General features: G+C 45.5%; 1 long non-coding RNA gene across 1 annotated transcript; it reads right to left on the reverse strand.

Moving 5' to 3' along the window:
• Window positions 1-255: 255 nt before the first annotated feature.
• LOC121495707 lies at window positions 256-21,524 on the reverse strand. Its single transcript, XR_005989036.1, has 3 exons — window positions 21,269-21,524; window positions 4,707-4,851; window positions 256-305 (listed from the first exon to the last, which is right to left on the reverse strand). It is a non-coding gene; the product is annotated as an uncharacterized LOC121495707 (long non-coding RNA).
• Window positions 21,525-22,468: the final 944 nt, after the last annotated feature.

Raw genomic sequence — 22,468 nt, forward strand, 5'->3', positions numbered from 1 at the left:
TTCAAGCAGAAACCATATGCCTTATCATTGAAATTCACAAGTACTTTCAAATTTTAGTTTAATTAGCAAAATTTCAAAAACTTTAGAAGCATTTATTAATTTTTAAAAAAGATTTTATTTACTTATTCATGAGAGACACAGAAAGAAAGGCAGGGATACAGGCAGAGGGAGGAGAGGCAGGCTCCGTGCAAGAAGCCCAATGCAGGACTTGATCCTGGGAATCTGGGATCACATCCTGAGCCAAAGGCAGATGTTCAGCCTCTGAGCCACCCAGGCATTCCATAGAGGCATTTATTAATTTTTGCCTGCAAATGCAGAAGAAAGACATTTTCTGTTATTATTTTCTGTAATGAAAGACAATATGAGCCTACAAATCATCTTGATGTTGCCTTCCTAAAAGATTTTCAAAGGTAATGTGGGTCACATGCAGCTCTTGCCTTTCTCACTGTCTTCAGAACCTAATCATCATATAAGATGCAACTCCACTATAAGAACAAACTGTGATTCCCCCAAAAGCCTGTGTGCTTCTCTACATTTCCTAATACTCCTTGTATTTTTTAAAGATTTTATTTATTAATTTAGAGAGAGAGAGCAGGAGGAGGGGCAGAAAGAGAGGGAGAGAGATGTTCAAGCAGACTCTATGCTGAGCACAGAGCCCAACATGGGGCTTAATCTCACAACCCTGAGACCATGACCTGAGCCAAAACCAAGAGTCAGATGCTTAACTGACTCAGCCACCTGGGTACCCCTATCCCTTGCATTTTGATTAGGATCAGATGACTAGTTTCAACCAAAGAACTGTGAGCAAAAATGATGCATGCCATTTCCAGACAAAAGCAGTTAAGAACTGGGGTTTCTCCTCTACCCAATAACCTCAGAAACTATGCATTCCATTTGGTACAGCTATAAGATGGAAGATGGGGCTGCCCAACCGACCTCAGACTGCATGTGAATGAGAAATAAACCTCTGTTGTGTAAAGGCACTGAGATTTCAGGAATTGCCTACTGTAGCAGCTGACATTGCTTAATCTGACTAATAGCCAAGGAACTCCCACTAATAGAAATTATCAAATCTCTGCAAGTGGGATTCATTTCCCAGCAGCTTCTGTGTCCTCAACTCAGTACTCAGGTTACCTTTGGTGAAGTTCTGCATCACTTAATTTCTTAGGTCAAATATTCCCAGAAGTAGAACTTGAGACAAGAATTCAGATGCAGGGATCCCTGGGTGGCGCAGCGGTTTGGCACCTGCCTTTGGCCCAGGGCATGATCCTGGAGACCCGGGATCGAGTCCCACATCAGGTTCCCAGTGCATGGAGCCTGCTTCTCCCTCTGCCTGTGTCTCTGCCTCTCTCTCTCTTTCTCTGTGACTATCATAAATAAATTTTTAAAAAAATAAAAAAAAAGAATTCAGATGCAAATGATTTATTAAGAAGTACTCAGGGCACCTGGGTGGCACTGTCAGTTAAGTGGCAACTCCTGATTTTGGCTCAGGTCATGAACTCAGGGTCCTGAGATGGAGTCCCACATTCGGCTCCGAGGTGGACATAGAGCCTGCTTAAGATTCTCTCTTCTGGGATGCCTGGGTGGCTCAGTGATTGAGTGTCTGCCTTTGGCTCAGGTCGTGATCCAAGGGTCCTGGGATAGAGTCCCACATCGGGCTCCCCACAGGGAGCCTGCTTCTCCCTCTGCCTGTGTCTCTGTTTCTCTGTATCTCATGAATAAATAAATAAAATCTTTAAAAACAAAAATTTCTCCCTCTGCCCCTTTGCTCCCTGTGAAAAAGGAGGAGGAGGAAAACGAGAGAAAGGGAGGAGGAGGAAGAGGTGGAGAAGAAGAAGCAGCAGGAGAAGAAGCAGCAGCACTCCCAGATAACCTCGAAGGGAGGGTGGGGATCAGAACAGGCAAAGGGAGGGAGCAACACAAGTATTCAATGTCAAGTGCAGCTCTGACCTCAGACTGATCCAGCAGAGAGTTCTAGGGCATAAATTACACCTCAGGCAAGGGAGCTTGGCTTTGGAACCCTATATTCATCTGTTAGGGCTACAATAACAAGGTACCATGTAATGAGACGGGGTGGGGAGGCTTAAACAACCAAAATGTATTTTCTCTCAGTTCCAGAGGCTGGAAGTCCATGATCAAGGTGCCAACTGGTTGGAAGTCTATCTGAGGGTTCCTGTCTTGGGTTGTAATGGCTGTTTTCCCTCAGTATGCTCACATGACCTTTCCTCCGTACATGCATAAAGAGAGAGAGCTCTAGTTTCTCTTTCTTTTCTTATAAGGACACCGATCCTATCTGACCAGGGTCTCATCTTTAATACCTCATCATCTTAACTACCTCATAAAGGCCCTATCTCCAAATACAGTCACATTGGGGTTAAGGCTTCAACACATGAATCTTGCAGGAACACAAACACTCTGTCCATAACAGCCTTCTAAATCCAACAGCAATTGGCCACCTGGGATGCGGGTGCAAGGTGAGATATATACACTCCCAGGCACTTCTGGCCCTCCTATATGAGCAAGTTGGCTCCAGGGCCCATGAGTGACCCTCTGAAGGTCACCAGTGTAAGCAAATAGCAGGTAAGCTTGAAGAAGCTGGGAGATGGGCACACAAAGCTGGGGTCAAATATTTCCTGCTACTCTGGAGTTGTATCAATAAGTTGTATCAATTTATAAGGTGTATTAACACCTTATAAATCTCTTTTAATGGGGGAAGTAAATTTTTTATTTTTTTAAAGAGCCTACATTCTTTTCTTTTTTCACTAATTTCTTTTCTTTTTTTTTTTTTTTAAGATTTTATTTATTTATTCATGAGAGACACAGTGAGAGAGAGGCAGAGACACAGGCCAAGGGAGAAGCAGGTTCCATGCCGGGAGCCTAACCCGGGACTCAATCCCGGGTCTCTAGGATCACGCCCCGGGTTACAAGGCGGCGCTAAACCGCTGAGCTACCGGGGCTGCCCGGAAGTAAATTTTTTTAAGATTTTATTTATTTGTTTGAGAGAGAGGGTATGAGCACCAGCACAAGGGGGGCCAGTTGGAGGGGGAGATGAGAGGAGCAGAGGGAGAAGGAGAAGCAGACTCCCCACTGAGTATGGAGTGCAATGTGGGGCTCGATCCCAGAACCCTGAGATCATGACCTGAGCTGAAGGCAGCTGCTTAACAGACTGAGCCACTCAGGTGTCCCTGAGGAAAGTAAATTTTAATTATGTATCTGCAGATTGCTATCATTCCACCCCAGGCTGCAAAAGTCTTCTGCTAGAGTCAAAAATTTCCACAGAGTTAGTCTCTGATCTCTCACAGCCTGGCAATTTGACCAAAAAAGTTCTCCAGTTTTTCACGAAATCCATAATGGTGACCACAGGGCTTTGACTTCCCCCTCATTCAGATGGTCCCAAAGTCCTGCCAACACCTGGTTGATCTCTGAAAGTGAGCAAAAACACGAGAAAGTTCTACCCAAAGCCCAATCAAGCATTTGTCTTAAAAGCATTTGCCTTGAAAGCCAGCCAACTTCTGTACAATAAAAAAGAATCCGTTTTCTGCTTCTATTTCTTGACCAACCCCCACGAAGGAGCAGTGATTCAAGACTTGGGTTCTGTGGAAGTCGGTGGTTGGCACAGGGGTAATGAGACTCCTATCAGCAGGCTGGCAGTCTCTGACGATGGTGTGTGCCTACGGAGAGGCTGTGACTCAGGAGGGCAGGCAGCCCTCCATTATCCCCCAGAGCAGCCACGCCAGGTGTGGTGCCAAGTATGGCAGGTGCTCCTGAGCTGGAAGAAAATCTATGGTTTTCTTCCAGTTGAAGTTGTGTTTAGCAAAGAAATTGTTCAGGCTTTTACAGATATTGACAGCCTTGTCATTTTCCAAGTGGGGTCAGAAAATGGAAATTCTTGGATGGTGTCAGTGGGCACATAATGGGTGTACGTTTGCTCTTTGCACTCAGAAGTGTCTGCAGTGCTATCCAGCTGCATGCTGAGAGGGGAAATGGGGCGCTGCCAACGCCTCCTCGACCCACTTCAAAATATAAAAGGAACAGTTAGCGATTCTGAGCTGATAGCAAATGCAATTCTTGAGTTTTCTCACCTCACTTCAGATCACAAACCAACTCAATCATTTCTAGGACACATGGCTTTACTGGGGGTTCTGTTCTCGGTGTACGGGAGACATCAAGACAAAGTCTTGTATTGGGGCAGTGCCAACTCTTTGTAAGATGTTTCCCTTTCCAAATTGTGCTTTCTTCACACACACACACACACACACACAAGTTCAGGTTGGATAGACTTAACATATTCAGTCTATTTTGAGAGTATCTTAATTTGAATTCCCCCAGAAGTCAACCCTGAGACCAGGATTTGAGGATAAGTCAAGTGTTTAGGAAGCAGCCCACAGGACGCATCACTGGAGAACAGGGAAATAAGATGGAGAAAGAAGGCACCCAGGAAAGGATGCATTGGCCAGAGATCTACCACGTGGGTAACTAGAGGGGATCACTCTCTGGGGAAGCCTGGGTGCCAGTGCAGAACATGCCCCTGAGAGTATGCCCACCTGAGGGGTGAGGGAGCTGGGGTATTGACCCACCACCTTCTGTCAGGCATTACTAAAAGGGGACTTTGATTCCCAGGCATTTCCAGCTGCTGTAGTCCAGACAAAACATCCTCTGGCTGCAAGGGAAAGCTCCCCAGGAAAGAAAGCCAGGTCAGTACTCACTAGAATGTCGAGGAAAGGAGGAAACGCATGACCTCAAGCTTCTGAGGATGAGAATCTTGCCATAGAAGCCATGTGAAGCTTTTGTTACCCATCAGTTGAATGAAGCATGTAAAACCGAAAGATTCCATGAATCAGGCAAGGTAAGCTACAGGAGAAAAAAAAAATCCCCCCTTTTAAAATTGTGACACACATGCAAAAGATTTACCATCTGAACTCTTTTAGGTGTACGTTTCAGTGGCATGAAGTACTTTCACATTCTTGTGCAACTATCTACACTGTCCATTTTCAGAACTCTTTTCATTGTGCAAAACTGAGACTCTATCACTATTGAACACTAACTCCCTGTCCCTTTCCTCCAGCCCCTGGCACCCACCGTTCTACTTCCTGTCTCTATGAATGTCACTCCTCTGGGGACCTCACAGAAGTGGGATCATGTAGTATTTGTCTTTCTTTGTCTGGCGTATTGTTTCACTCAGCACAATGTTGCCAAGGTTCACCCATGTTGTAGCAGGCGTCACGACTCATTTCTTTTTAAGGCTGAATTAAATTCCACTGTGTGTGTACCCCACATATTGTTTATCCATTCCTCCACTGATGGACACATGGGTTGCTTCCACCTCTCAGCGATTAAGATTAACCCTGCTCTCAGCATTTTTTGGAGAAAAAACGAGACCCCTGCAGCTGGATTCTGGAGCTGCCAAGGCCACTGCCAAGGCCATGCTTCCCACAGGCTGCTCCCTACCAGTTACTGAGTAGAATAGGGACACTAAGGCAGGCCAGGTCCTGGGAGATATAGGACTCTTCTGGGACAGGAAAATGAACTCAAAGTCCTGGCCAGATCTCTCAGAGCTTCCCTGCCACCTAATTTGCTCCCATTCTACCTTCCTTCCTACCGTCCCTGCTTCACCCTCTTCCTGCTACATATTGCCCATGGCTCTCCCAGCCTCCTGGCTTCATCCTCAATTCCCCACACCATCACCATCCCTAACAAATCTCTCACATGGTTAATTTTATCTTGACCTCGGCATCTTGGATGTCTCAGAACCACAGGGGAAACCATTTGCCAAACACTCTGCTGACTTCACATGAGCAAAAATCATCCTCCTGATGCCCTAAAACCCAGCTTTAATAGCAACTTCTGTTACCTTAATTAACACAGAAGGGTATCTACTGGAGGCCACTTCCCAAAATGTTAACTGCAAAGCCACAGTCCTAGGGTCATGATTCTGAGACCGGAAGCTGGACCAAAACTTCCCTTGAAACTCCCAAAGCTAGGCCCTGGGTATCAGAATTCTGCTAGAAAATAAAAATGGAAAACCAAGGTCTCACCAATCATCCTTATTAGTAGTAGTAAGCTGAAGCACTGAAAAGCTGGCCTCCAGCTCACCACACCTTCCAAACTTAGTGTGTTTCAGTTGGTTGGACGCAATTCGCCTCCAGCATTCTAGATGCAAGGGATTCTTTGAGGTGCCATGTTTTGCTGTCCAGCCTCTGCATTACAAGAGATCTCAGAAGGACATTGGGATGGATGCTGGGTGTGAATCCACCTAACTGAACACTAATAAAACCTCTAGGACACTTTCTGTTCTTTGACATTTTCCAACATGCACTGCGTTTTCTATAAACAAAAGTAGATGGCCCATAATCTTAATGACAGGTGTCTTAGTCTGGATCTCCTCAAGAGCAGCCCTGGAGATAAGTATCTCAGTGCAAGTAATTTACTGGGGAGTAACTAGCAGGGTAAAGGAGTGGAGAAGCAAGATACAGAAGTGAAGTCAATAAAAGTTGTGATGATGAGCATGGTATTGGTTAGCTATTGCTGTATAACAATTACCCAAAACTAGCGATTTAAAATAGCACACTTAGGGCAGCCCCAGTGGCTCAGCGGTTCAGCGCTGCCTTCAGCCCAGGGCATGATCCTGGAGACCCGGGATCGAGTGCCACATCAGTCTCCCTGCATGGAGACTGCTTCTCCCTCTGCCTGTGTCTCTGCCTCTCTCTCTGTCTCTGTGTCCCTCATGAATAAATAAATAAAATCTTAAAAACTATTTAAAAAAATAATTAACTATTAAAATAATAAAAATAATTAAAAATAATAAGAAACTAATAATAAAAAACTATTAAAAATAATAATAAAAAAATAAAATAGCACACTTTAGGGGCACCTGGGTGGCTCAGTCGGTTAAGCATCTGACTCTTAGTTTCAGCTCATCTCATGATCTCAGGGTCGCAGGATCAAGCCCCGCATTGGGCTCCTTGCTCAATGCAGAGTCTACTTAGGATTCTCCCACTCTCTCCCTTTGCCACCTCCGCTAAAATAAAATAAATAAACAATGACAAAAATAAAACACACTTTGTTATCTAACAGTTTCTGAGGGTCACAAATCCAGGAATATCTTGGGTGGGCCCTCTGCATCAGGGTCTGCAAAGATGTCAACCAGCACTATAGTTGCAACCAAAGGTTTGATTAGCTGAGGATCCACTTCCAAGATCATGTAGTTGCTGGCCAGATTCCGTTCTTTGCAGGCTGTTAGACTGAGGACTTCGGTTCCCTCCTGGTGGTTGACTAGCATTGTCCTCAGTTCCTTGCCACACGGCTGTCCCCATCGTAGTGACTGTTTCATCAAAGCCACCAAGAGAGAGCCCACTAGTGAAGTGAAGCCACCAAGAGAGAGCCCACTAGTGAAGTTCCTTGCCACGTGGCTGTCCCCATCGTAGTGACTGTTTCAGCAAAGCCACCAAGAGAGAGCCCACTAGTGAAGAGAGCCCACTAGTGAAGCCCATCTAGGTAGCATAACCACAGAACTGACATTCCATCACCTTTGCCCCAGCCTGTTGGTTAGAAGGCAGTATAACCAACCACCCTACAGGGAAGGAGATTGCATGAGATGTGAATACTAGGAGGCAGACACCTTTAGGGACCATCTTAGAGTCAATGTGCCCCAAGTACATTCCCCTCCCTTAAGAATGAGGGCTCAATCCTCTCAGGACACTCTGAAGGACTATGTAGTAGACCCCTCAGAATTGTCCCACTGAGAAGTAAGGAACATCTATCCCTCAACACCTGTCCCATATTGTTTGAGGGCCACTGGGAGGCATTAATTTTACAGCATTTCTGACTAGCCTCCGCTCTTAGTCATTTAGGTTGATATAACAAATTGCCATAAACTGGGTGGCTTATAAACAACAGGAGGTTAAAAGTCCAAGATCAGGGTGCCAGCATGATCCGGTCCTGGTGAGACCCTCTCCCAGATTGCAGACAGCGACTCCCTGCTCTGTCTCCACCTGGACTAATATGGTCAGAGCCGAAGGCAGTTGTTGGTGCAGAGGGGAGCTGTTGGTATAAAAGAGAGAGGTCTCAGGGGTTTCTTTCATAAGGGTACTAATCCCATTAAAGAGGGCTCTACTCTCATGACCTCATTACACCCCAAATTCTCACCTCCAAATGCCATCCCATTGGGGGTCAGGATTTTAACATATGAACTTTGGATGGACACATTCAGACCATAATACCCACACAGGCTGAGGACCATGGCCTGAATGTCCACGTCCCCCAACCCCAGAACCTGTGAAGACCTCATTTGGAAAAAGGATCTTTTAGGATGTAATTAAGGATCTCGAGATGAGATCATCCCAGATTTCAGGTAAACCCTAAATCCAATGATTGCCCTCCTGAGAAGAGGAAGTAACACACAGAGACATGTGCGGAGAAGAAAGCCACGTGATGACAGAGGCAGAGATTGGAATGACGTGGCCACGAGCCGAGACATGCCAAGGATTTTTGGAAACCACCAGAGGCCATGAGAGAGGCATGGGATGAGTTCTCCCTCAGAGTGTCCAGAAAGAACTAACATTGCCAACAACTTGATTTGGGACTTCTGAGTTCCAGAACTTAGTTTCTGTTTTTAAAGCCACTATTTCTGGTCCATTGTTACAACAGACCTAGGAAACTGATCCAGAGGGCTGAAGGCAGTTGTTGGTGTAAGAGGGACCTCCAGGGTGGTCCAAGGTGGGAGGACACCAGTAACATCTGGTGGAACAGGATACAATTTTCTTTCTTTCTTTCTTTCTTTCTTTCTTTCTTTCTTTCTTTCTTTCTTTCTTTCTTCTTTCTCTCTCTTTCTTTCTTTCTTTCTCTTTCTTTTTCTTTCTCTTTCTTTGTTTTTTGCTGTAAAAAAAAGAAATCTCTGTAAAATTGTTGTAAGTGCAACAGAGAAATCACAAAGATGACAGCGCCTCATTCCCTCTAGAGAGCTGATATTGGCTGTATTTCTGGCTCTCCAGCACCTAGCCTTCTGCCTTCTTATCAGCACCCCTTTTTCCCTTTCTGCGGGGGCTGGGAGGGGGGATTCCCCTCTGAGAGTCATCTTCGCACAAGAGCTGTTCCAACACCAGCGTCTCCTCCTGGAGCAGGCATGGGATCCACGCTTGGCCAACCCCTGCTCCGGCTCATTGCTTTGACTCCAGGGTGAGTGGCCCAGGGTCATTTGGGAATGTCTGAAGGACAGAGATGGGGTAGCATGTGGCCAGAGCTGTCGTCCATGTGACCTGGGTTCTGAATCCTCTTGCTGGCCCCCAAGGAAGACTTGTCTAACACAGCCGTGCTGAGGATAAACTTCCTACAAACATTTTATCCAGCCAGAATGCGCACCGGCATCCTGTGATAATACATACGTGACCAGGAGAAGGGATGCACTGGGCCCTGGCCAGGAGCTCCCCACCCGCTCCCCACAATGTCCAGTGTTAGCTGGGTACTAACAGAAAGAAAGGAACTCTGAACAGAGCTGTGCTCCCAGACCTGGGGAAACCCACTGTGCCCAGCTCCTGTTTCAGGGGCTGCTGTCTCCAGGCAACTGGGAAATTTGGGATAAATTTCTAGATACCGATATTGATACCACTTCTCAGCCCTTACCTTTCAATGTAGATTCTAAATTCCTGGGTCTGGAGGCTTCTTCCCATGTAAGTGTCTTCACTTGGGCTCCCCACAGAAGTAGACCCTGACCCAAGGACTCATGGGTAAATTGTTTATTTGGGAAGTGACCCCAGGAAATGCCAGTCCCAGATTGGGGATGGGAGACAGAAATGGAAGGGCAGTCCATACAAGTGCACCGATAAACCAGTTACCCCCACAGGCCACTGGGGCTCAGTTTTGCTGGGGGATGATGTGGGACTGCATAGTTCACACCCCTCAGAGCCATCCCACCTGAGGCCGAGGATGCTGGGGCATTGATTCACCAGCTGCTATTAGTCATTGGCTGAGGGCTGCTGATGGCGGCAGGGGTGGGATATAGCTGTTGGTTCACAGGCACTTCCAGCCTTGGCAACTTTAAACAAGGCTCTTGGGCAAGGGATCCCTGGGTGGCGCAGCGGTTTAGCGCCTGCCTTTGGCCCAGGGTGCGATCCTGGAGGCTTGGGATCGAATCCCACGTCGGGTTCCCAGTGCATGGAGCCTGTTTCTCCCTCTGCCTGTGTCTCTGCCTCCCTCTCTCTCTGTGTGTCTCTCATGAATAAATAAATAAAATCTTAAAAAAAAAATTCTGAGCATCTTTGAAATTATTTCTATATCACCCATCCTTTAAATTGAGACCCAGTGAGCCCGTTACTGCAGCACGCAAATAAAAACCCTGACTGCTTTACCCTGCCAGCCCACATTCGGAGTGAAATAATCTGTAAATAACACAACTGGGCATTTAATTTATTTTCTCCCAAAGACAATTTTCAAAGTAACAAGAAATTTAAAGGAAAAAATATTTGTACCCAGGCTACTGGGATATTCATGTTCCACCTATATTCCGCCCGCATATTCATGTTCACAGTCCCTGATTAACTGCTGTCTCCCTGATCCAGCCCCCACTATCTCCTGCCTGGTCCAGCACAGTCACCTTTCTGGGCTCTGGGCTCCCAGCACCACTCCTCCTGCCTCTTCCAGCCACAGCAGCCAGGGGGCGCTTGAGAGCACTTGAATTGGATCATGTCCCTCCTCTCCTCAGAACACTCCATGGCTCCCACCTTCTCAAAGCAAAAGCTAAAACCCTCCCTATGCACCACAAAGCCCTGCACACTCTGCTTCCTCACATCCCTGCCATCACCTCTCCTGCTGCTCCCCTCATCCACTCTGATCCAGCCACGCTGACCTCTTCACTGTTTCACAAACAAGATAGGCCCGATCCAGCCTTAGGGCCTTTGCACTTGCTGCTGCCTCTGCCTGGAATGTTCTTTCCCAGAGATTCATGTGGCTTACTTCATCTCTTCAATGTCCGTGAAGCCATACCAAGCTACCCCACCTAAAATTGCACAAACCCTGGTTTTTAAATGTGGGTTTTATTATCAGGTATGGTGAGGCCAACAGATTAGGAGATGACCACTACAAAAAAGATAGTTATTATTCTCAGTTCCCACGAGGAAGGGGCACAAGGTGCCATGCAGGGCCACCCAGAGAGCCCACCAGGGCCCGTCAGGAGGCAAAGAGAGCAAAGAGAGACATGGGTGGGAGACTTTACTGTGGTTCCTGAAGAAAGGAACACATGAGGCAGGGTGGGCAGGATCAGAAATGACTAGTCTGAATAATTTTAGTAGGTTCTAGAGCATAAGAACTGTGTCTACTTCTCTGCCATTGGGTCCTAAGGCAGGTGGAGAGTGGCCCAGAGCATGAGAGCCAGTAAAAGAGATAGTTGGGATGTGGAATCTGAATTAGACCCCTTTACTAGCTCTAGGAATTGGCTAAACCTGTGAGGGACAGTGTTCCTAGGCTCAGCCAGGCCCCCAGTGTCAGAGTATCAGAAACATGGTTCATCTAAACCCCCATCCCAGCACTGCCCAAGCCCCTTTCCTGCATCATTTTTCTCCATACCCATTAGCTGGCATACTGTATAGTTTAGTTCTTTATTATCTTATCTGAGTCCCTGACTGGGATCCTGGCTGGAACCCAGTCAAGGCAGGAACGTTTATCAGTTTCAGTCCCTGCTGGGAGACCAGAACCTAGAATAGCACTTATGACAATGAACTGAATGAATGAACTGATCCATATATTCCTTGAGTTATAGATTGACCACTCTTCAGCAGTTCAGAAGTTCAGAGCCTGCATAGAATTTTAGTGGCCTCACCGATTTGATCCTGGAGCACTGTGTTTTTTTGCAACCCCAGCAGAGCGGGAAATCTCCCTGGCATTCAGAAAACAGTTTTGAGGGAAACCATGTCATGTGACCATCTACTTCCCAGACTTGAGTCATTCACAGGAGTGGGCATCTCTGGGCAGTGGGTAAGGCCCCTCATCCTGAGCCAGGATGCAGGAAAGGGGATGCTTCTCCCTGGAGGTGACTCTTGGTCATATTTTTCCTTCACCCCCTCCTCTGCCCTAAAAATAGCCAGGATACTGGGAGCAGTTGAGGCTGCATTGAGCTATTTTTAACAGATCCAGGAGTTGTGACCAGACTGGGCTTAGCTACAGCGAAGGGATGTCAGTGGGAGGTATCACCTCAGAGAGGTTTTTGAGCATCCCTATAATGTGAAAGTTCCAATTTCTGACTTGATAGATGATGTAAATTGAAAGTTATCAGGAGGGTGCCTGGCTGGCTCAGTTGGAGGAGCATGGGACTCTTGATCTTGAGGCTGTGTGTTCAAGCTCCATGTGGGATGTAGAGATTACTTAAATAAATAAAACTTTTAAACAGAGAGAGTTATGAGGGAAGAAGCAGAGGAATGAGTAAAATGCATTCATTCATTCATTTGGTGTCAGACCTTGTTCTGGGCACTAACAAGAAGAGCTTAGAATATTTACTTGTGTCAGAAAGCAAGGAAGGGGCTTTCAAAAACTAAAGAATCTTGTCAAAAGAACACATGAACTAGATTGAAGGAACTTCCACTTGTCAAAATTTGGATAACATTCTACTCTGTTAGTTAAAAACCTTACTTAAATGCAATTTCTTTCAGCTCTAATCAGAGCGACTAAATAATGGACTGTTTCACACAACAAGAAAAATAGCTAATACCAGGGATCTTTTAAGATTTTATTTATTTATTTATTTATTTGACACACACACACAGAGAACACAAGTAGCCAGAGTGGCAGGCAGAGGGAAAGAGAGAAGTAAACTCTCCTGGAGCAGGGAGCATGACGCAGCCTTGATCCCAGGACCCTGGGATCATGATCTGAGCCAAAGGCAGATGCTTAATTCACTGAGCCACCCAGGCACTCCCTAGGGATTTATGAAAAGCAAAATGGTGCATCATTTCCTCTAGGATAGTCATGATGAACCACACATTAATCAAAATATGGAGCACAGCACCCTAAAAAAGTATTCTATTGCCAGGCAGTGTAATTTCTAATTGACTTACTCCACTTTGGAATAGTAAGGGATGATGATTTCTGGGTCCTTTCTATGTACCAGACATTGTTCTAGGTACTTTGGGTAGAGTATCTCACTTGATCTTAGCTACAACCCAGCAAGGCAGATACCAATCACCAGTGTCTCACAGAAGAAGCAACTGAGCCTTCAGACCCTTCAAAGCACATCTGAGCAAAGACATAGGAGGAGGAGGAGGAGGGAGAAGGAAGGATTCTACTAATAATCATTTCCCCTTTCATTATGTGAATAAGTTTACCAATTAGAATTTAATTCTGCCGCATAGATCAGAAAACTCAAACAGTGGCTAAACAAGAAAGAGGCATGCTTTTCTCTCACGTAGGTTTGCAGCAGTAGGCAGCTCACAGCTGGTAGAGCAGCTCCACAGTTACCAAGGACCTAAAGGTCTTTTAACTTTCTGCTCTCTCATGCTGGGCTTCCACCTCAAGAATGTGTCTCATAGCTGCAAAATGGATGCTACAGCTCCAGCCATCACACCCATGTTGTGGCACTATTAAGAGGAAGAGGGCTAGGGCACATCTCCCAACTGAGGCATCACCTTTAAAGGCTTGCTAGAAGCCCCTCTCAATAGCTTCCATTTATATTTCATGGGGCCACTGCTATCTGCATTAAAGGTTAGGAAATGTAGATTTTAGTTAAGTTTTCGTTTCTTGTTTTTGGTTTGTTTTGTCTTTTTAGCGGAGCACCCTGTCATCCCCAACAAATGCCTGCGTGGGGTGAGAGGGTTTCTGCTGAAAAGAGGATGGATACTATGGATGTAGTAAGCAATCAGTCTCTGCACACTACACACGCTGCATTTTCTTTCTGGCTTTTACTTCTTGCAGAGATTCTATCCCATGCCCCCTGTCCTTACCTCTCAGTGCACACCAGCCTGTCTTCCAACTACCCTAGATGGGGGCTTTTGTTTGTTGCTGAATCCTGCTTTCCCACAGAGGCCATGGAATTAATGCCCCCAGGGTGCAGCTCTCCAGCAGAAACTGATGGAGTTGGTGGATAAATACCCCAGCTGTCTCGCACTTCAGTGGGGACAGCTTGGAGGCACCCAGTGCCCTATGCCCATTCCCAGCAGGAGAAAGCTTCAGTTGCTCTAGGGGAAATTCCTTGAAACACACCCTTCACTATCTTCCTCTCCTTCACCCCAAATAAACTACTTGACCTCAAATCCCTGTCTTGGAATCTGCTTTAGGAGGAACTCAAGCTGGGGGGTGGGAAGGTGGAGAACAAAAAAAAATGTAAAAAGAAAAACATCCACAACCTCATTACGCTTCTTCTACACTTACTAGTTCAACTTCTTTTCAGACAAACTTTCTTCCAGGCACTGCATTCAGCGTGCTCTGTTTGTTTTTGTGGTGCTAGTGGTGAGATGTGGCTCTTGTGATTAAATCATTGCAGAAAAAGACAAGTTCAGGACGCCTGGATGGCTGTCAGTTAAGCATCTGCCTTGGGCTCAGGTCAGGATCCCAGGGTCTGGGATCAACATCAGGCTCCCTGCTCAGCAGGGAGTCTACTTCTCCCTCCCTCTGCTCCTGTGCTCACTCTCTCTCTCTCTCTCTCTCTGTCTCTCCCTCTCAAATAAATAAATAAATTCTTTACAAAAAAAAAAAGACACACTCCAGAACCCAACCGCCTACATTTTTAACTTTTTGATTTTGAAATAATCACAGATGCCCAGGAAGTTGCAAAGAAAAGTACAGGGAGGTTCCCTGTGCACCCTTTACCCAGCCTCTCCCAAGAGTAACATCTTGCATAACTATAATACAACATCAAACCAGAAATTGGCATCATTGGTACCTCTACAATTGGTGAAGCTTATTCTGATCTCATCAGTTACCTACACATTCATGAATGTGTGTATGACTGTGTGTGTGTGTGTGTGTGTGTATCTGGGGTATGTGTAGCTCTATACAATTTTGTCATGCACATCTTTGTGTAACCACCAGTACAATTAAGATACTTAACTGTACCATCACTACAAGACTCTGTCTTGCTACTCTCAAGCCACTAATCAGTCCTCCATCTCTGTAATTATATCACAAATGTTATATAAATGGAATCACACAATATATATCCCTCTGTGATTGGCTTTTTTCACTCCACATAATTTCCTTGCTTGGCTGAGCCCAGTCAACCACAGCATCTCAAGGAATAACAATCGTGATTGCTCTGAGTCAGTAAGTTTGAGGACAGTTTCTTACTCAGCTGTAGATAACTGTAACAGGTCATATAGGAGAGAAGCAAACTTTTGCTGTTTTCAAGCCCCTAATACTCAGCCTATCATGACTGACTTGCCCTCACTGTGTTTATCCTGTGTTTCAAATATCTAAGCAGAACACCGTCCTCAAACAAATGTGACTTACTTGGTCTTGTGAAAGTCGCAGGGCTTGCCTGCTATGGAAAGTCAAGAGCAGTGGCATCTCTAGATGTCTGCTTTTCAAAAGGGAAAGGGCTCTGACCCTTTTTATTACCCTGGAGGCATCCAAACACAATTCCCTTGCCATATTAAAGATACTAAAAGGCAGGGCCCTCTTTTCTCTAATAGAAAGAATAAGCCATATTTGATGCTCACCCCTATGTTCTCATACATTTCCCAGACTCCCTTGCCCTTGGAACTGGCCCAATGTGACTTATTCCAGCCAATAGATTATCAATACCAGGTGGAGGCAGTAAAGAGCAGATGCACCTTTCGGGAGGTGGCTAGGTGAGCCACGTGGGAGGTGGTGCTGGTGCACAGGGAAGGAAGGTTGGCTCTCTGAGTCACTGCTTGGAGTTGAGCCCTGCTAACCAGCTTTACAGAAATGGGTCCTGGGGGAAACCACCGAAGTTTCCAGTTTGTTTGTTATGGCCACTGAGTGGAGCCTTTGGCTGACTCTCGAGTCTACTTTCTGGACCAAGGAAGAATTCTTGAGGACATTTTGGAGACATTATATTTCATTTTCCACAGCTACAGTTTGTATAATTCATTCTGCAAGAAAAACTCACAGAACTTAGTGAAGAACCAAGATCAGTGGGCAGCAGTTTGCTGATCCCATTTGTTTCCATGAGAGAGTCATTTATTTCCATGGAAAGTCATTTATTACACAGTGACCACCGAGGGATCTCTTTATTTTATTTTTTTATATTTCTTTTTTATTGAAGTATAAATTGACACATAATATTATATTATTTTCAGGTGTACAACATAGTGACTCAATACCTATATATATTATGAAATGATCACCACTAAACATAAATTTACCATCTGTCACCATTCAACATTTTTATATTATTGACTGTATTTCCTATGCTATATGCCACATCCCCATGTGTTATTTCTTTTTTTTTACATTATTTATTTATTTATTTATTTATTTATTTATTTATTTTAAGATTTTTATTTATTTATCCATGAGAGACACAGAGAGAGAGAGGCAGAGACACAGGCAGAAGGGAGAAGCAGTCTCCATGCAGGGAGCCCAACGTGGGACTCAATCCTGGGGACTCCAGGATCACACCCCGGGCTGAAGGTGGTGCTAAACCGCTGAGCCACCAGGGCTGCCCTACATTTTTTATTTAAACGCAATTTGCCAACATATAGTATAACACCCAATGCTCATCCCATCAAGTGCCCTCCTCACTGCCCATCACCCAGTCCCTCCAACTCCCACCCACCTCCCCTTCCACAACCCTTTGTTTCCCAGAGTTAGGAGTCTCTCATGGTTTGTCTCCCGCTCTAATTTTTCCCCAAGGAATCTCTTTAAAGGGGGATATAGCTAAGAGACTCTCATAGGAGTGATACACATAGGTCACTTTGCTGTTCTGGGCCTCAGTTTCCCCATTTGGAAGGCTAGATGGAAAAATCTCTGCAATCCATTCTTTCATCAAAAAAAAAAAATCTCTTGATCGTAATTTCTGTCTGGATAATTTGGGACAGGAGAGCAGAAAGGAAACTTGGGGATAATTTCCGCTCACGTAGCAATCCCTGAAGATCAGGAAAAGGTTATAGTGTGAATGGGAGCAAGGATTCTAAAAAATCTCTCCACTCCTAGGGAACCTGCTGTCCTAAATTTAAACTTGGCAGAGGTATTGGCAACACCCTCAAGCCTCTTTCTGCCAACAAACTCACTGAAATTAATAAATGGCCTGTTTGCTTATGTTTGGTCAGTCCTCAGTACAGGGAATGGTTCCGCGCACATAACTGATTATATCCAAATTTACTTCGAGGCTTTGCTCTCCTGTCTGCTGTTGTGTTCTCAGTTTGAAGGGTCACTTTCATCAAATTAGAATAGGAGAGGTTGTCAGGCAAACATTTCATGTAAATGCCTAAGTGCCTGGGGCAGAATAAGAAAGAAAAAAAAAACTTTTGCAAAAGAAAAATAATTATAATAACAGCTCAGGCACAGTCCTAAAGTTCTCCATATATTAAATTTAGTAACATTGGACTTCATTTTAACTGCCTGGTTTTCTCTGAGTACATGATTTCATTTGCCCAAACCATTCCAATAAATTTGTGGTGCATAAAAATGCAGCTATTATACTAAAGTGTAAAATGTGAACAGCAGTGATCTAAAATAATCCAAACACATGCTAACACTCTGGTCTGAGCTTCCATCATGTCTCCCCCACCCCCTGGGGCTGGTGCCTTGTTTCTGCCCAGATCTCCTGGCTCCTACCCTGGACTCCCTAGTCTGCTCCCCCTGCAGCAGCCAGAAGATGCTGTGAGCACCTGAGTCAAGTCACATCCTTCTCTTGTTCAGAATTTTCCATAGCTCCCACTTCACTTGGGGTAAAGGCTAACGTCATTCCCATGGTTCACAAGGTCCTGCACCATCTCCCCCATCACCATCCTGCCCTAATCACCTCCTTCTCCCCAGGCTCATTCCACAGCCATAGTGGCCTCACTGTTGCTCAAACCTGCCAGGCACAGTCCTGCCTCAGCGCCTTTGCCCTTGCTGTTCCCGCTACCTAGAAAGCTCTTGCTCCCAGCTTCCTCCCTCACCAGCATCAAGTTTACTCAGGTCTCACATTCTCACTGAAGTCCACCCTGACCATCCCATTTGAAGCTGCAACCTACTCCTCCCAAACACCCTGACCCCTTTACCCAGTTTATTTTATTTATTTATTTATTTATTTATTTATTTATTTATTTATTTTACCCAGTTTTAGATTATTTTTCTCATAGCACTTACCACCTTTTTAACATACTTATACTTACTATAATCCATCCCTTCTCATTCAGATTGAAGCCCCATGAGGCTAGGAGCTTTGTTTATTCACCCCCTGTATCTCAGGCCCCAAGGAGGCACACAGCAGTTGAAGGAATGAATGAACAAATGAATCAAAGACCTGCTTTAGAATATCTAACTTTGGAATCTCTCAAAACTGGCTGTTTTACTTTTGAATAGGTTTCCATTTCTTTTTTTACTCTCTGCTGTATCCTGTTTGAGCTCAAACCCCATTCCTCTGTGCTCTAGAATTCTCTCCATCCTCAGACCTCACTCTCCAACCTTCTTATTTTTACTAAACCTGAACCTCATGGAATAGTACTCACACCGGGGCCTTCCTGGGGGCAAGTTTCATACAATCAGAGACGAGGATTTCTCAGCCTTGGCACAGATCCTTCCAGATCATTCTCTGCAGCAGGGGCCAGCCTGTGCATTATAGGATGTTCACAGCATCCCTGGCCTCTACTCTACACAGGAGGGCCAGTACCTCCTCCTGTGCCCCCATTCCTGGCAATTAAAAATGTCTCAAGGTGCCCCTGGGTGGCTCAGTTGGTTAAGCATCTGCCTTGGCTCAAGTCATGATTTCGGGGTCCTGGGATTGAGTCCCCTGCTCAGCAGGGAGCCTTCTCCCTCTGCCGGCCACTCCCCCTGCTTGTGCTTACTCTTAGCACCCTCTCTCTCTATCTGACAAATAAATAAATCTTTAAAAAATAAAAATAATATGAAAATGTCTCTGGACTTTGCCCAATGTCCCCAGGAGGAAAGCCAATCCAGGTTGAGAACAACTGAGTGAAATGTCCCTCCCAGGTTACCAAACCCCCATCCCAGTAAGGGAGTCCCTTAGGACTCTTTGGAGTCATAGCTACACTAGCACTATCTTCATTTATACCCATTTCAGACAAAACCCAAGAGTGCGCAGGAGCGAACAAGCCTCCACCCATGCCCAGAGGCCAGCACAGCACCACTCCTATGACATTCCTGCCAGAAATACACAAATTAGGAGGAAACATCAGACAAACCCAAACTGAGGGGCATTCTACGAAATACTGATCTTCACTGTTCAAGAGAATCAATGTCATGGAAGATGAGGAGAGATTTGGGGATCATCCGAGGCCAAAAGTGGTGAAAGGGACCCAACACCTACATGCGACACATGACCCTGATTGTTGGGACCACTGTTGAAATGGGAATGAGCCTGGGCTTTTGATGGTCATACTGGTGCACACTTGCCCTCCTGATTTTTTTTTTTAAGATTTTATTTATTTATTCATGAGAGACACAGAGAGAGAGTGAGAGCGAGAGAGAGAGGCAGAGACACAGGCAGAGGGAGAAGCAGGCTCCATGCAGGGAGCCCGATGTGGGACTTGATCCCAGGTCTCCAGGATCAGGCCCTGGACTGAAGGCGGCGCTAAACCGCTGAGCCACCCGGGCTGCCCGCCCTCCTGATTTTGATAGTCATGCAATGGTTTTGCAGGACAGTGTTCTTGGATGTCAAAACCCAGCCTGCAGTGTTACACAGTAACAGGCATTGTGTCTGCAGTGAGCTCTCAAACAACTCAAAAGTGCTGGCCATTGGTACCGCTGGTGAAGGGAGTGTTTGCTCTGTGTGCTTTTTCTGCAACCTTTACAGATGTTACACACTTTACCTTTTTAAAAAAAATCACCCAGTCATGGGGCGCCTGGGTGACTCAGTCAGTTAAACATCTGCCTTGAGCTCAGGTCATGATCCCACGGTCCTGGAATCAAGCCCCACATCGGGTTCTTTGCTCAGGAGAGAGCTGGCTTCTCCTTCTCCCTCTGCCACTCCCCTGCTTGTGCTCTCTCTCTGAGCCAAATAAATAAATAAAATCTTTTTTAAAAAACCACCCAGGCACTTGGCAAAATTTGAATATGGGCTATTAGATAATAGAACTAAATCAATAATAAATTTCCTGGGGATGATTGGGTGGCTCAGTCGGTTAAGCATCCAACTCATGATTTCAGCTCAGGTCTTGATCTCAGGGTCATGAGCTCGAGCCCTGTTGTTGGCTCAGCACAGAGTCTGCTTGAGATTCTCTCTCTCTGCCCCTCCCTGCTGCTCTGTCTCTTTCTCTCTCTGAAATGAATACTTTTCTTTTTATTCTAAATTTCCTGAAGTTGATAGTTATATTGTGGTTATGTAAGAGAATGTCCTTGTCCTTAGGAGATGTATGGTAAAGTATTTGGGAACAGAGGGTCAGGGTGTCTGTAGCTCTCAAAGGGCCCAGGAAAATAATAATCATCATCACAATAATAATTAGTAGTAGTAGTGTTATATATGTGTATATGGACATACATATATGTATGAGTATAGAGAGAGGGAAAGAGAGACAGAAACAAAGAGACAGTGAGATGGCCAGAGACAGAGAGAGAGAGATGACCCCAGCATGAGAAATATTAACAACTGGGGGCTCTAGGCAAAGGTTTGTGGGTATTTCTTGTACTGTTCTTGTCATTTTCCTATGGATCTAAACATATTCAAAATAAAATACTTGAGGGGTACCTGGATGGCTCAGTGGTTGAGTGTCCGCCTTTGGCTCAGGTTGTGATCCCTGGAATCTGAGAGGGAGTCCTGCATCGGGCTCCCTGCAGAGAGCCTGCTTCTCCCTCTGCCTCCTCTCTCTCTGTGTCTCTCATGAATGAATGGATAAAAATTTTTTTAAAAGCCCAACTTATTAGAGCCTAATAAAGAAAGGGGGATAATAAATAAAGGGGGATCCCTGGGTGGCTCAGCAGTTTAGTGCCGCCATCAGCCCAGGGTGTGATCCTGGAGACCCAGGTTCAAATCCCATGTTGGGCTCCCTGCATGGAGCCTGCTTCTACCTCTGCCTGTGTCTCTGCCTCTCTCTCTCTCTCTCTCTCTGTATGTGTCTCATGAATAAATAAATAAAATCTTTTTTACAAAAAAGAAAAGAAAGAAAAATTTGAGACTGTTAGAAAATATTTGGTTACTGCTACACATGAGCCATGGACGACCCACCTGTTTCATCTCTACCTGCAAGCATCTATTCCACAACTGTTGTGTGCTCCAGAACAGAGAGCTGTCTTCCTCCTCTGAAAGCAGGAACTCCTTCAAGATTTGCATAAGACACTTTGGAGCCAGGGAACCTTAGCACAGACGTGAATCTTGGAACGTGGGCTGTTCAAATATTTTGAAGCTGGCAAGAAAAAAAATTGAAGTAAAACAGGATGTCCACGCGGAGGCATCTGCAAGACAAAACAGGGGCCCTGGACAACACCCGTGACAAGTGGAAACTTCTCTGCTCCTGTGAGAACAGATTGAGTGGAGGGAGTGGATGGGTTGGGAAGCAATGCTGCCAACATCCCAAAATAGAGCTGTTCAGAGTGCCCTTTCACAGCACGCCAGACAAATGCCGGGTGGGACTGTGACATCCCAGAGTGATTGAATGTCAAGTGGAGACAGAAAATGAGAGGGAGCAGAAGCTATGCAAGAAAACATACCCTTTCCTCTCTTCCCATATCTGGGTCAAAACACCCAGCTGGGGGATCAAGCCATTTTTCTCAGCTGTCTGCGAAGCTCCAGCACCTGATCCAAGTCTATCAGGGCGCCAAAGGCAGTCGGGCTTCCTATTATTAATTGATTTGTTTGGTATACATTTGTAGAGTGCTTATGCTCTGGGTGTTATGCTAAGTTTTGGAAAACACAGTGGCTTCTCCTGGTTCCTGTCCAGCGAGGGAAAGAGAACTAGTGACCAATGCAGTAGATTGAATTGTTGGTCTCATTTCTTTATCCCTCCCCCGGACCCATACCCTGCATCACAGGCTTTTGTTGTCAACCACTAGAGGCAGAGGCCCTGCCCCTTGTGTTTTCATATATAGCATATTTAGACTAGGCTTAGGGGTGTCTGGGTGGCTCAGTTGGTTAAGTGTCTCCTTTGGGCTAATGTGTGATCTCAGGGTCCTGGAATCAAGCAGGGGGCCTGCTTCTCCCTCACCCTCTGCCCCTCTCCCCTGCTCATAGGTGAGCTCGCTCTCTCTCTCAAATAAAAGAAATAAAAAACCTTTAAAAAAAAGAAAAAGAGGAAGCTTAACATATAGTAAGTCCAATAGATCAGAAGATGATTCCCATTAACAAGATGGTTTATTACCCAAAGTTTCCAAGAAGAGAGGGCATGCCTGCTATGCAGGGCCACCCACAGGGGAAGCACCAGGGCCAGCC

Source organism: Vulpes lagopus, chromosome 7 (assembly GCF_018345385.1).
Source record: "Vulpes lagopus strain Blue_001 chromosome 7, ASM1834538v1, whole genome shotgun sequence".
NCBI lineage: Eukaryota > Metazoa > Chordata > Mammalia > Carnivora > Canidae > Vulpes > Vulpes lagopus.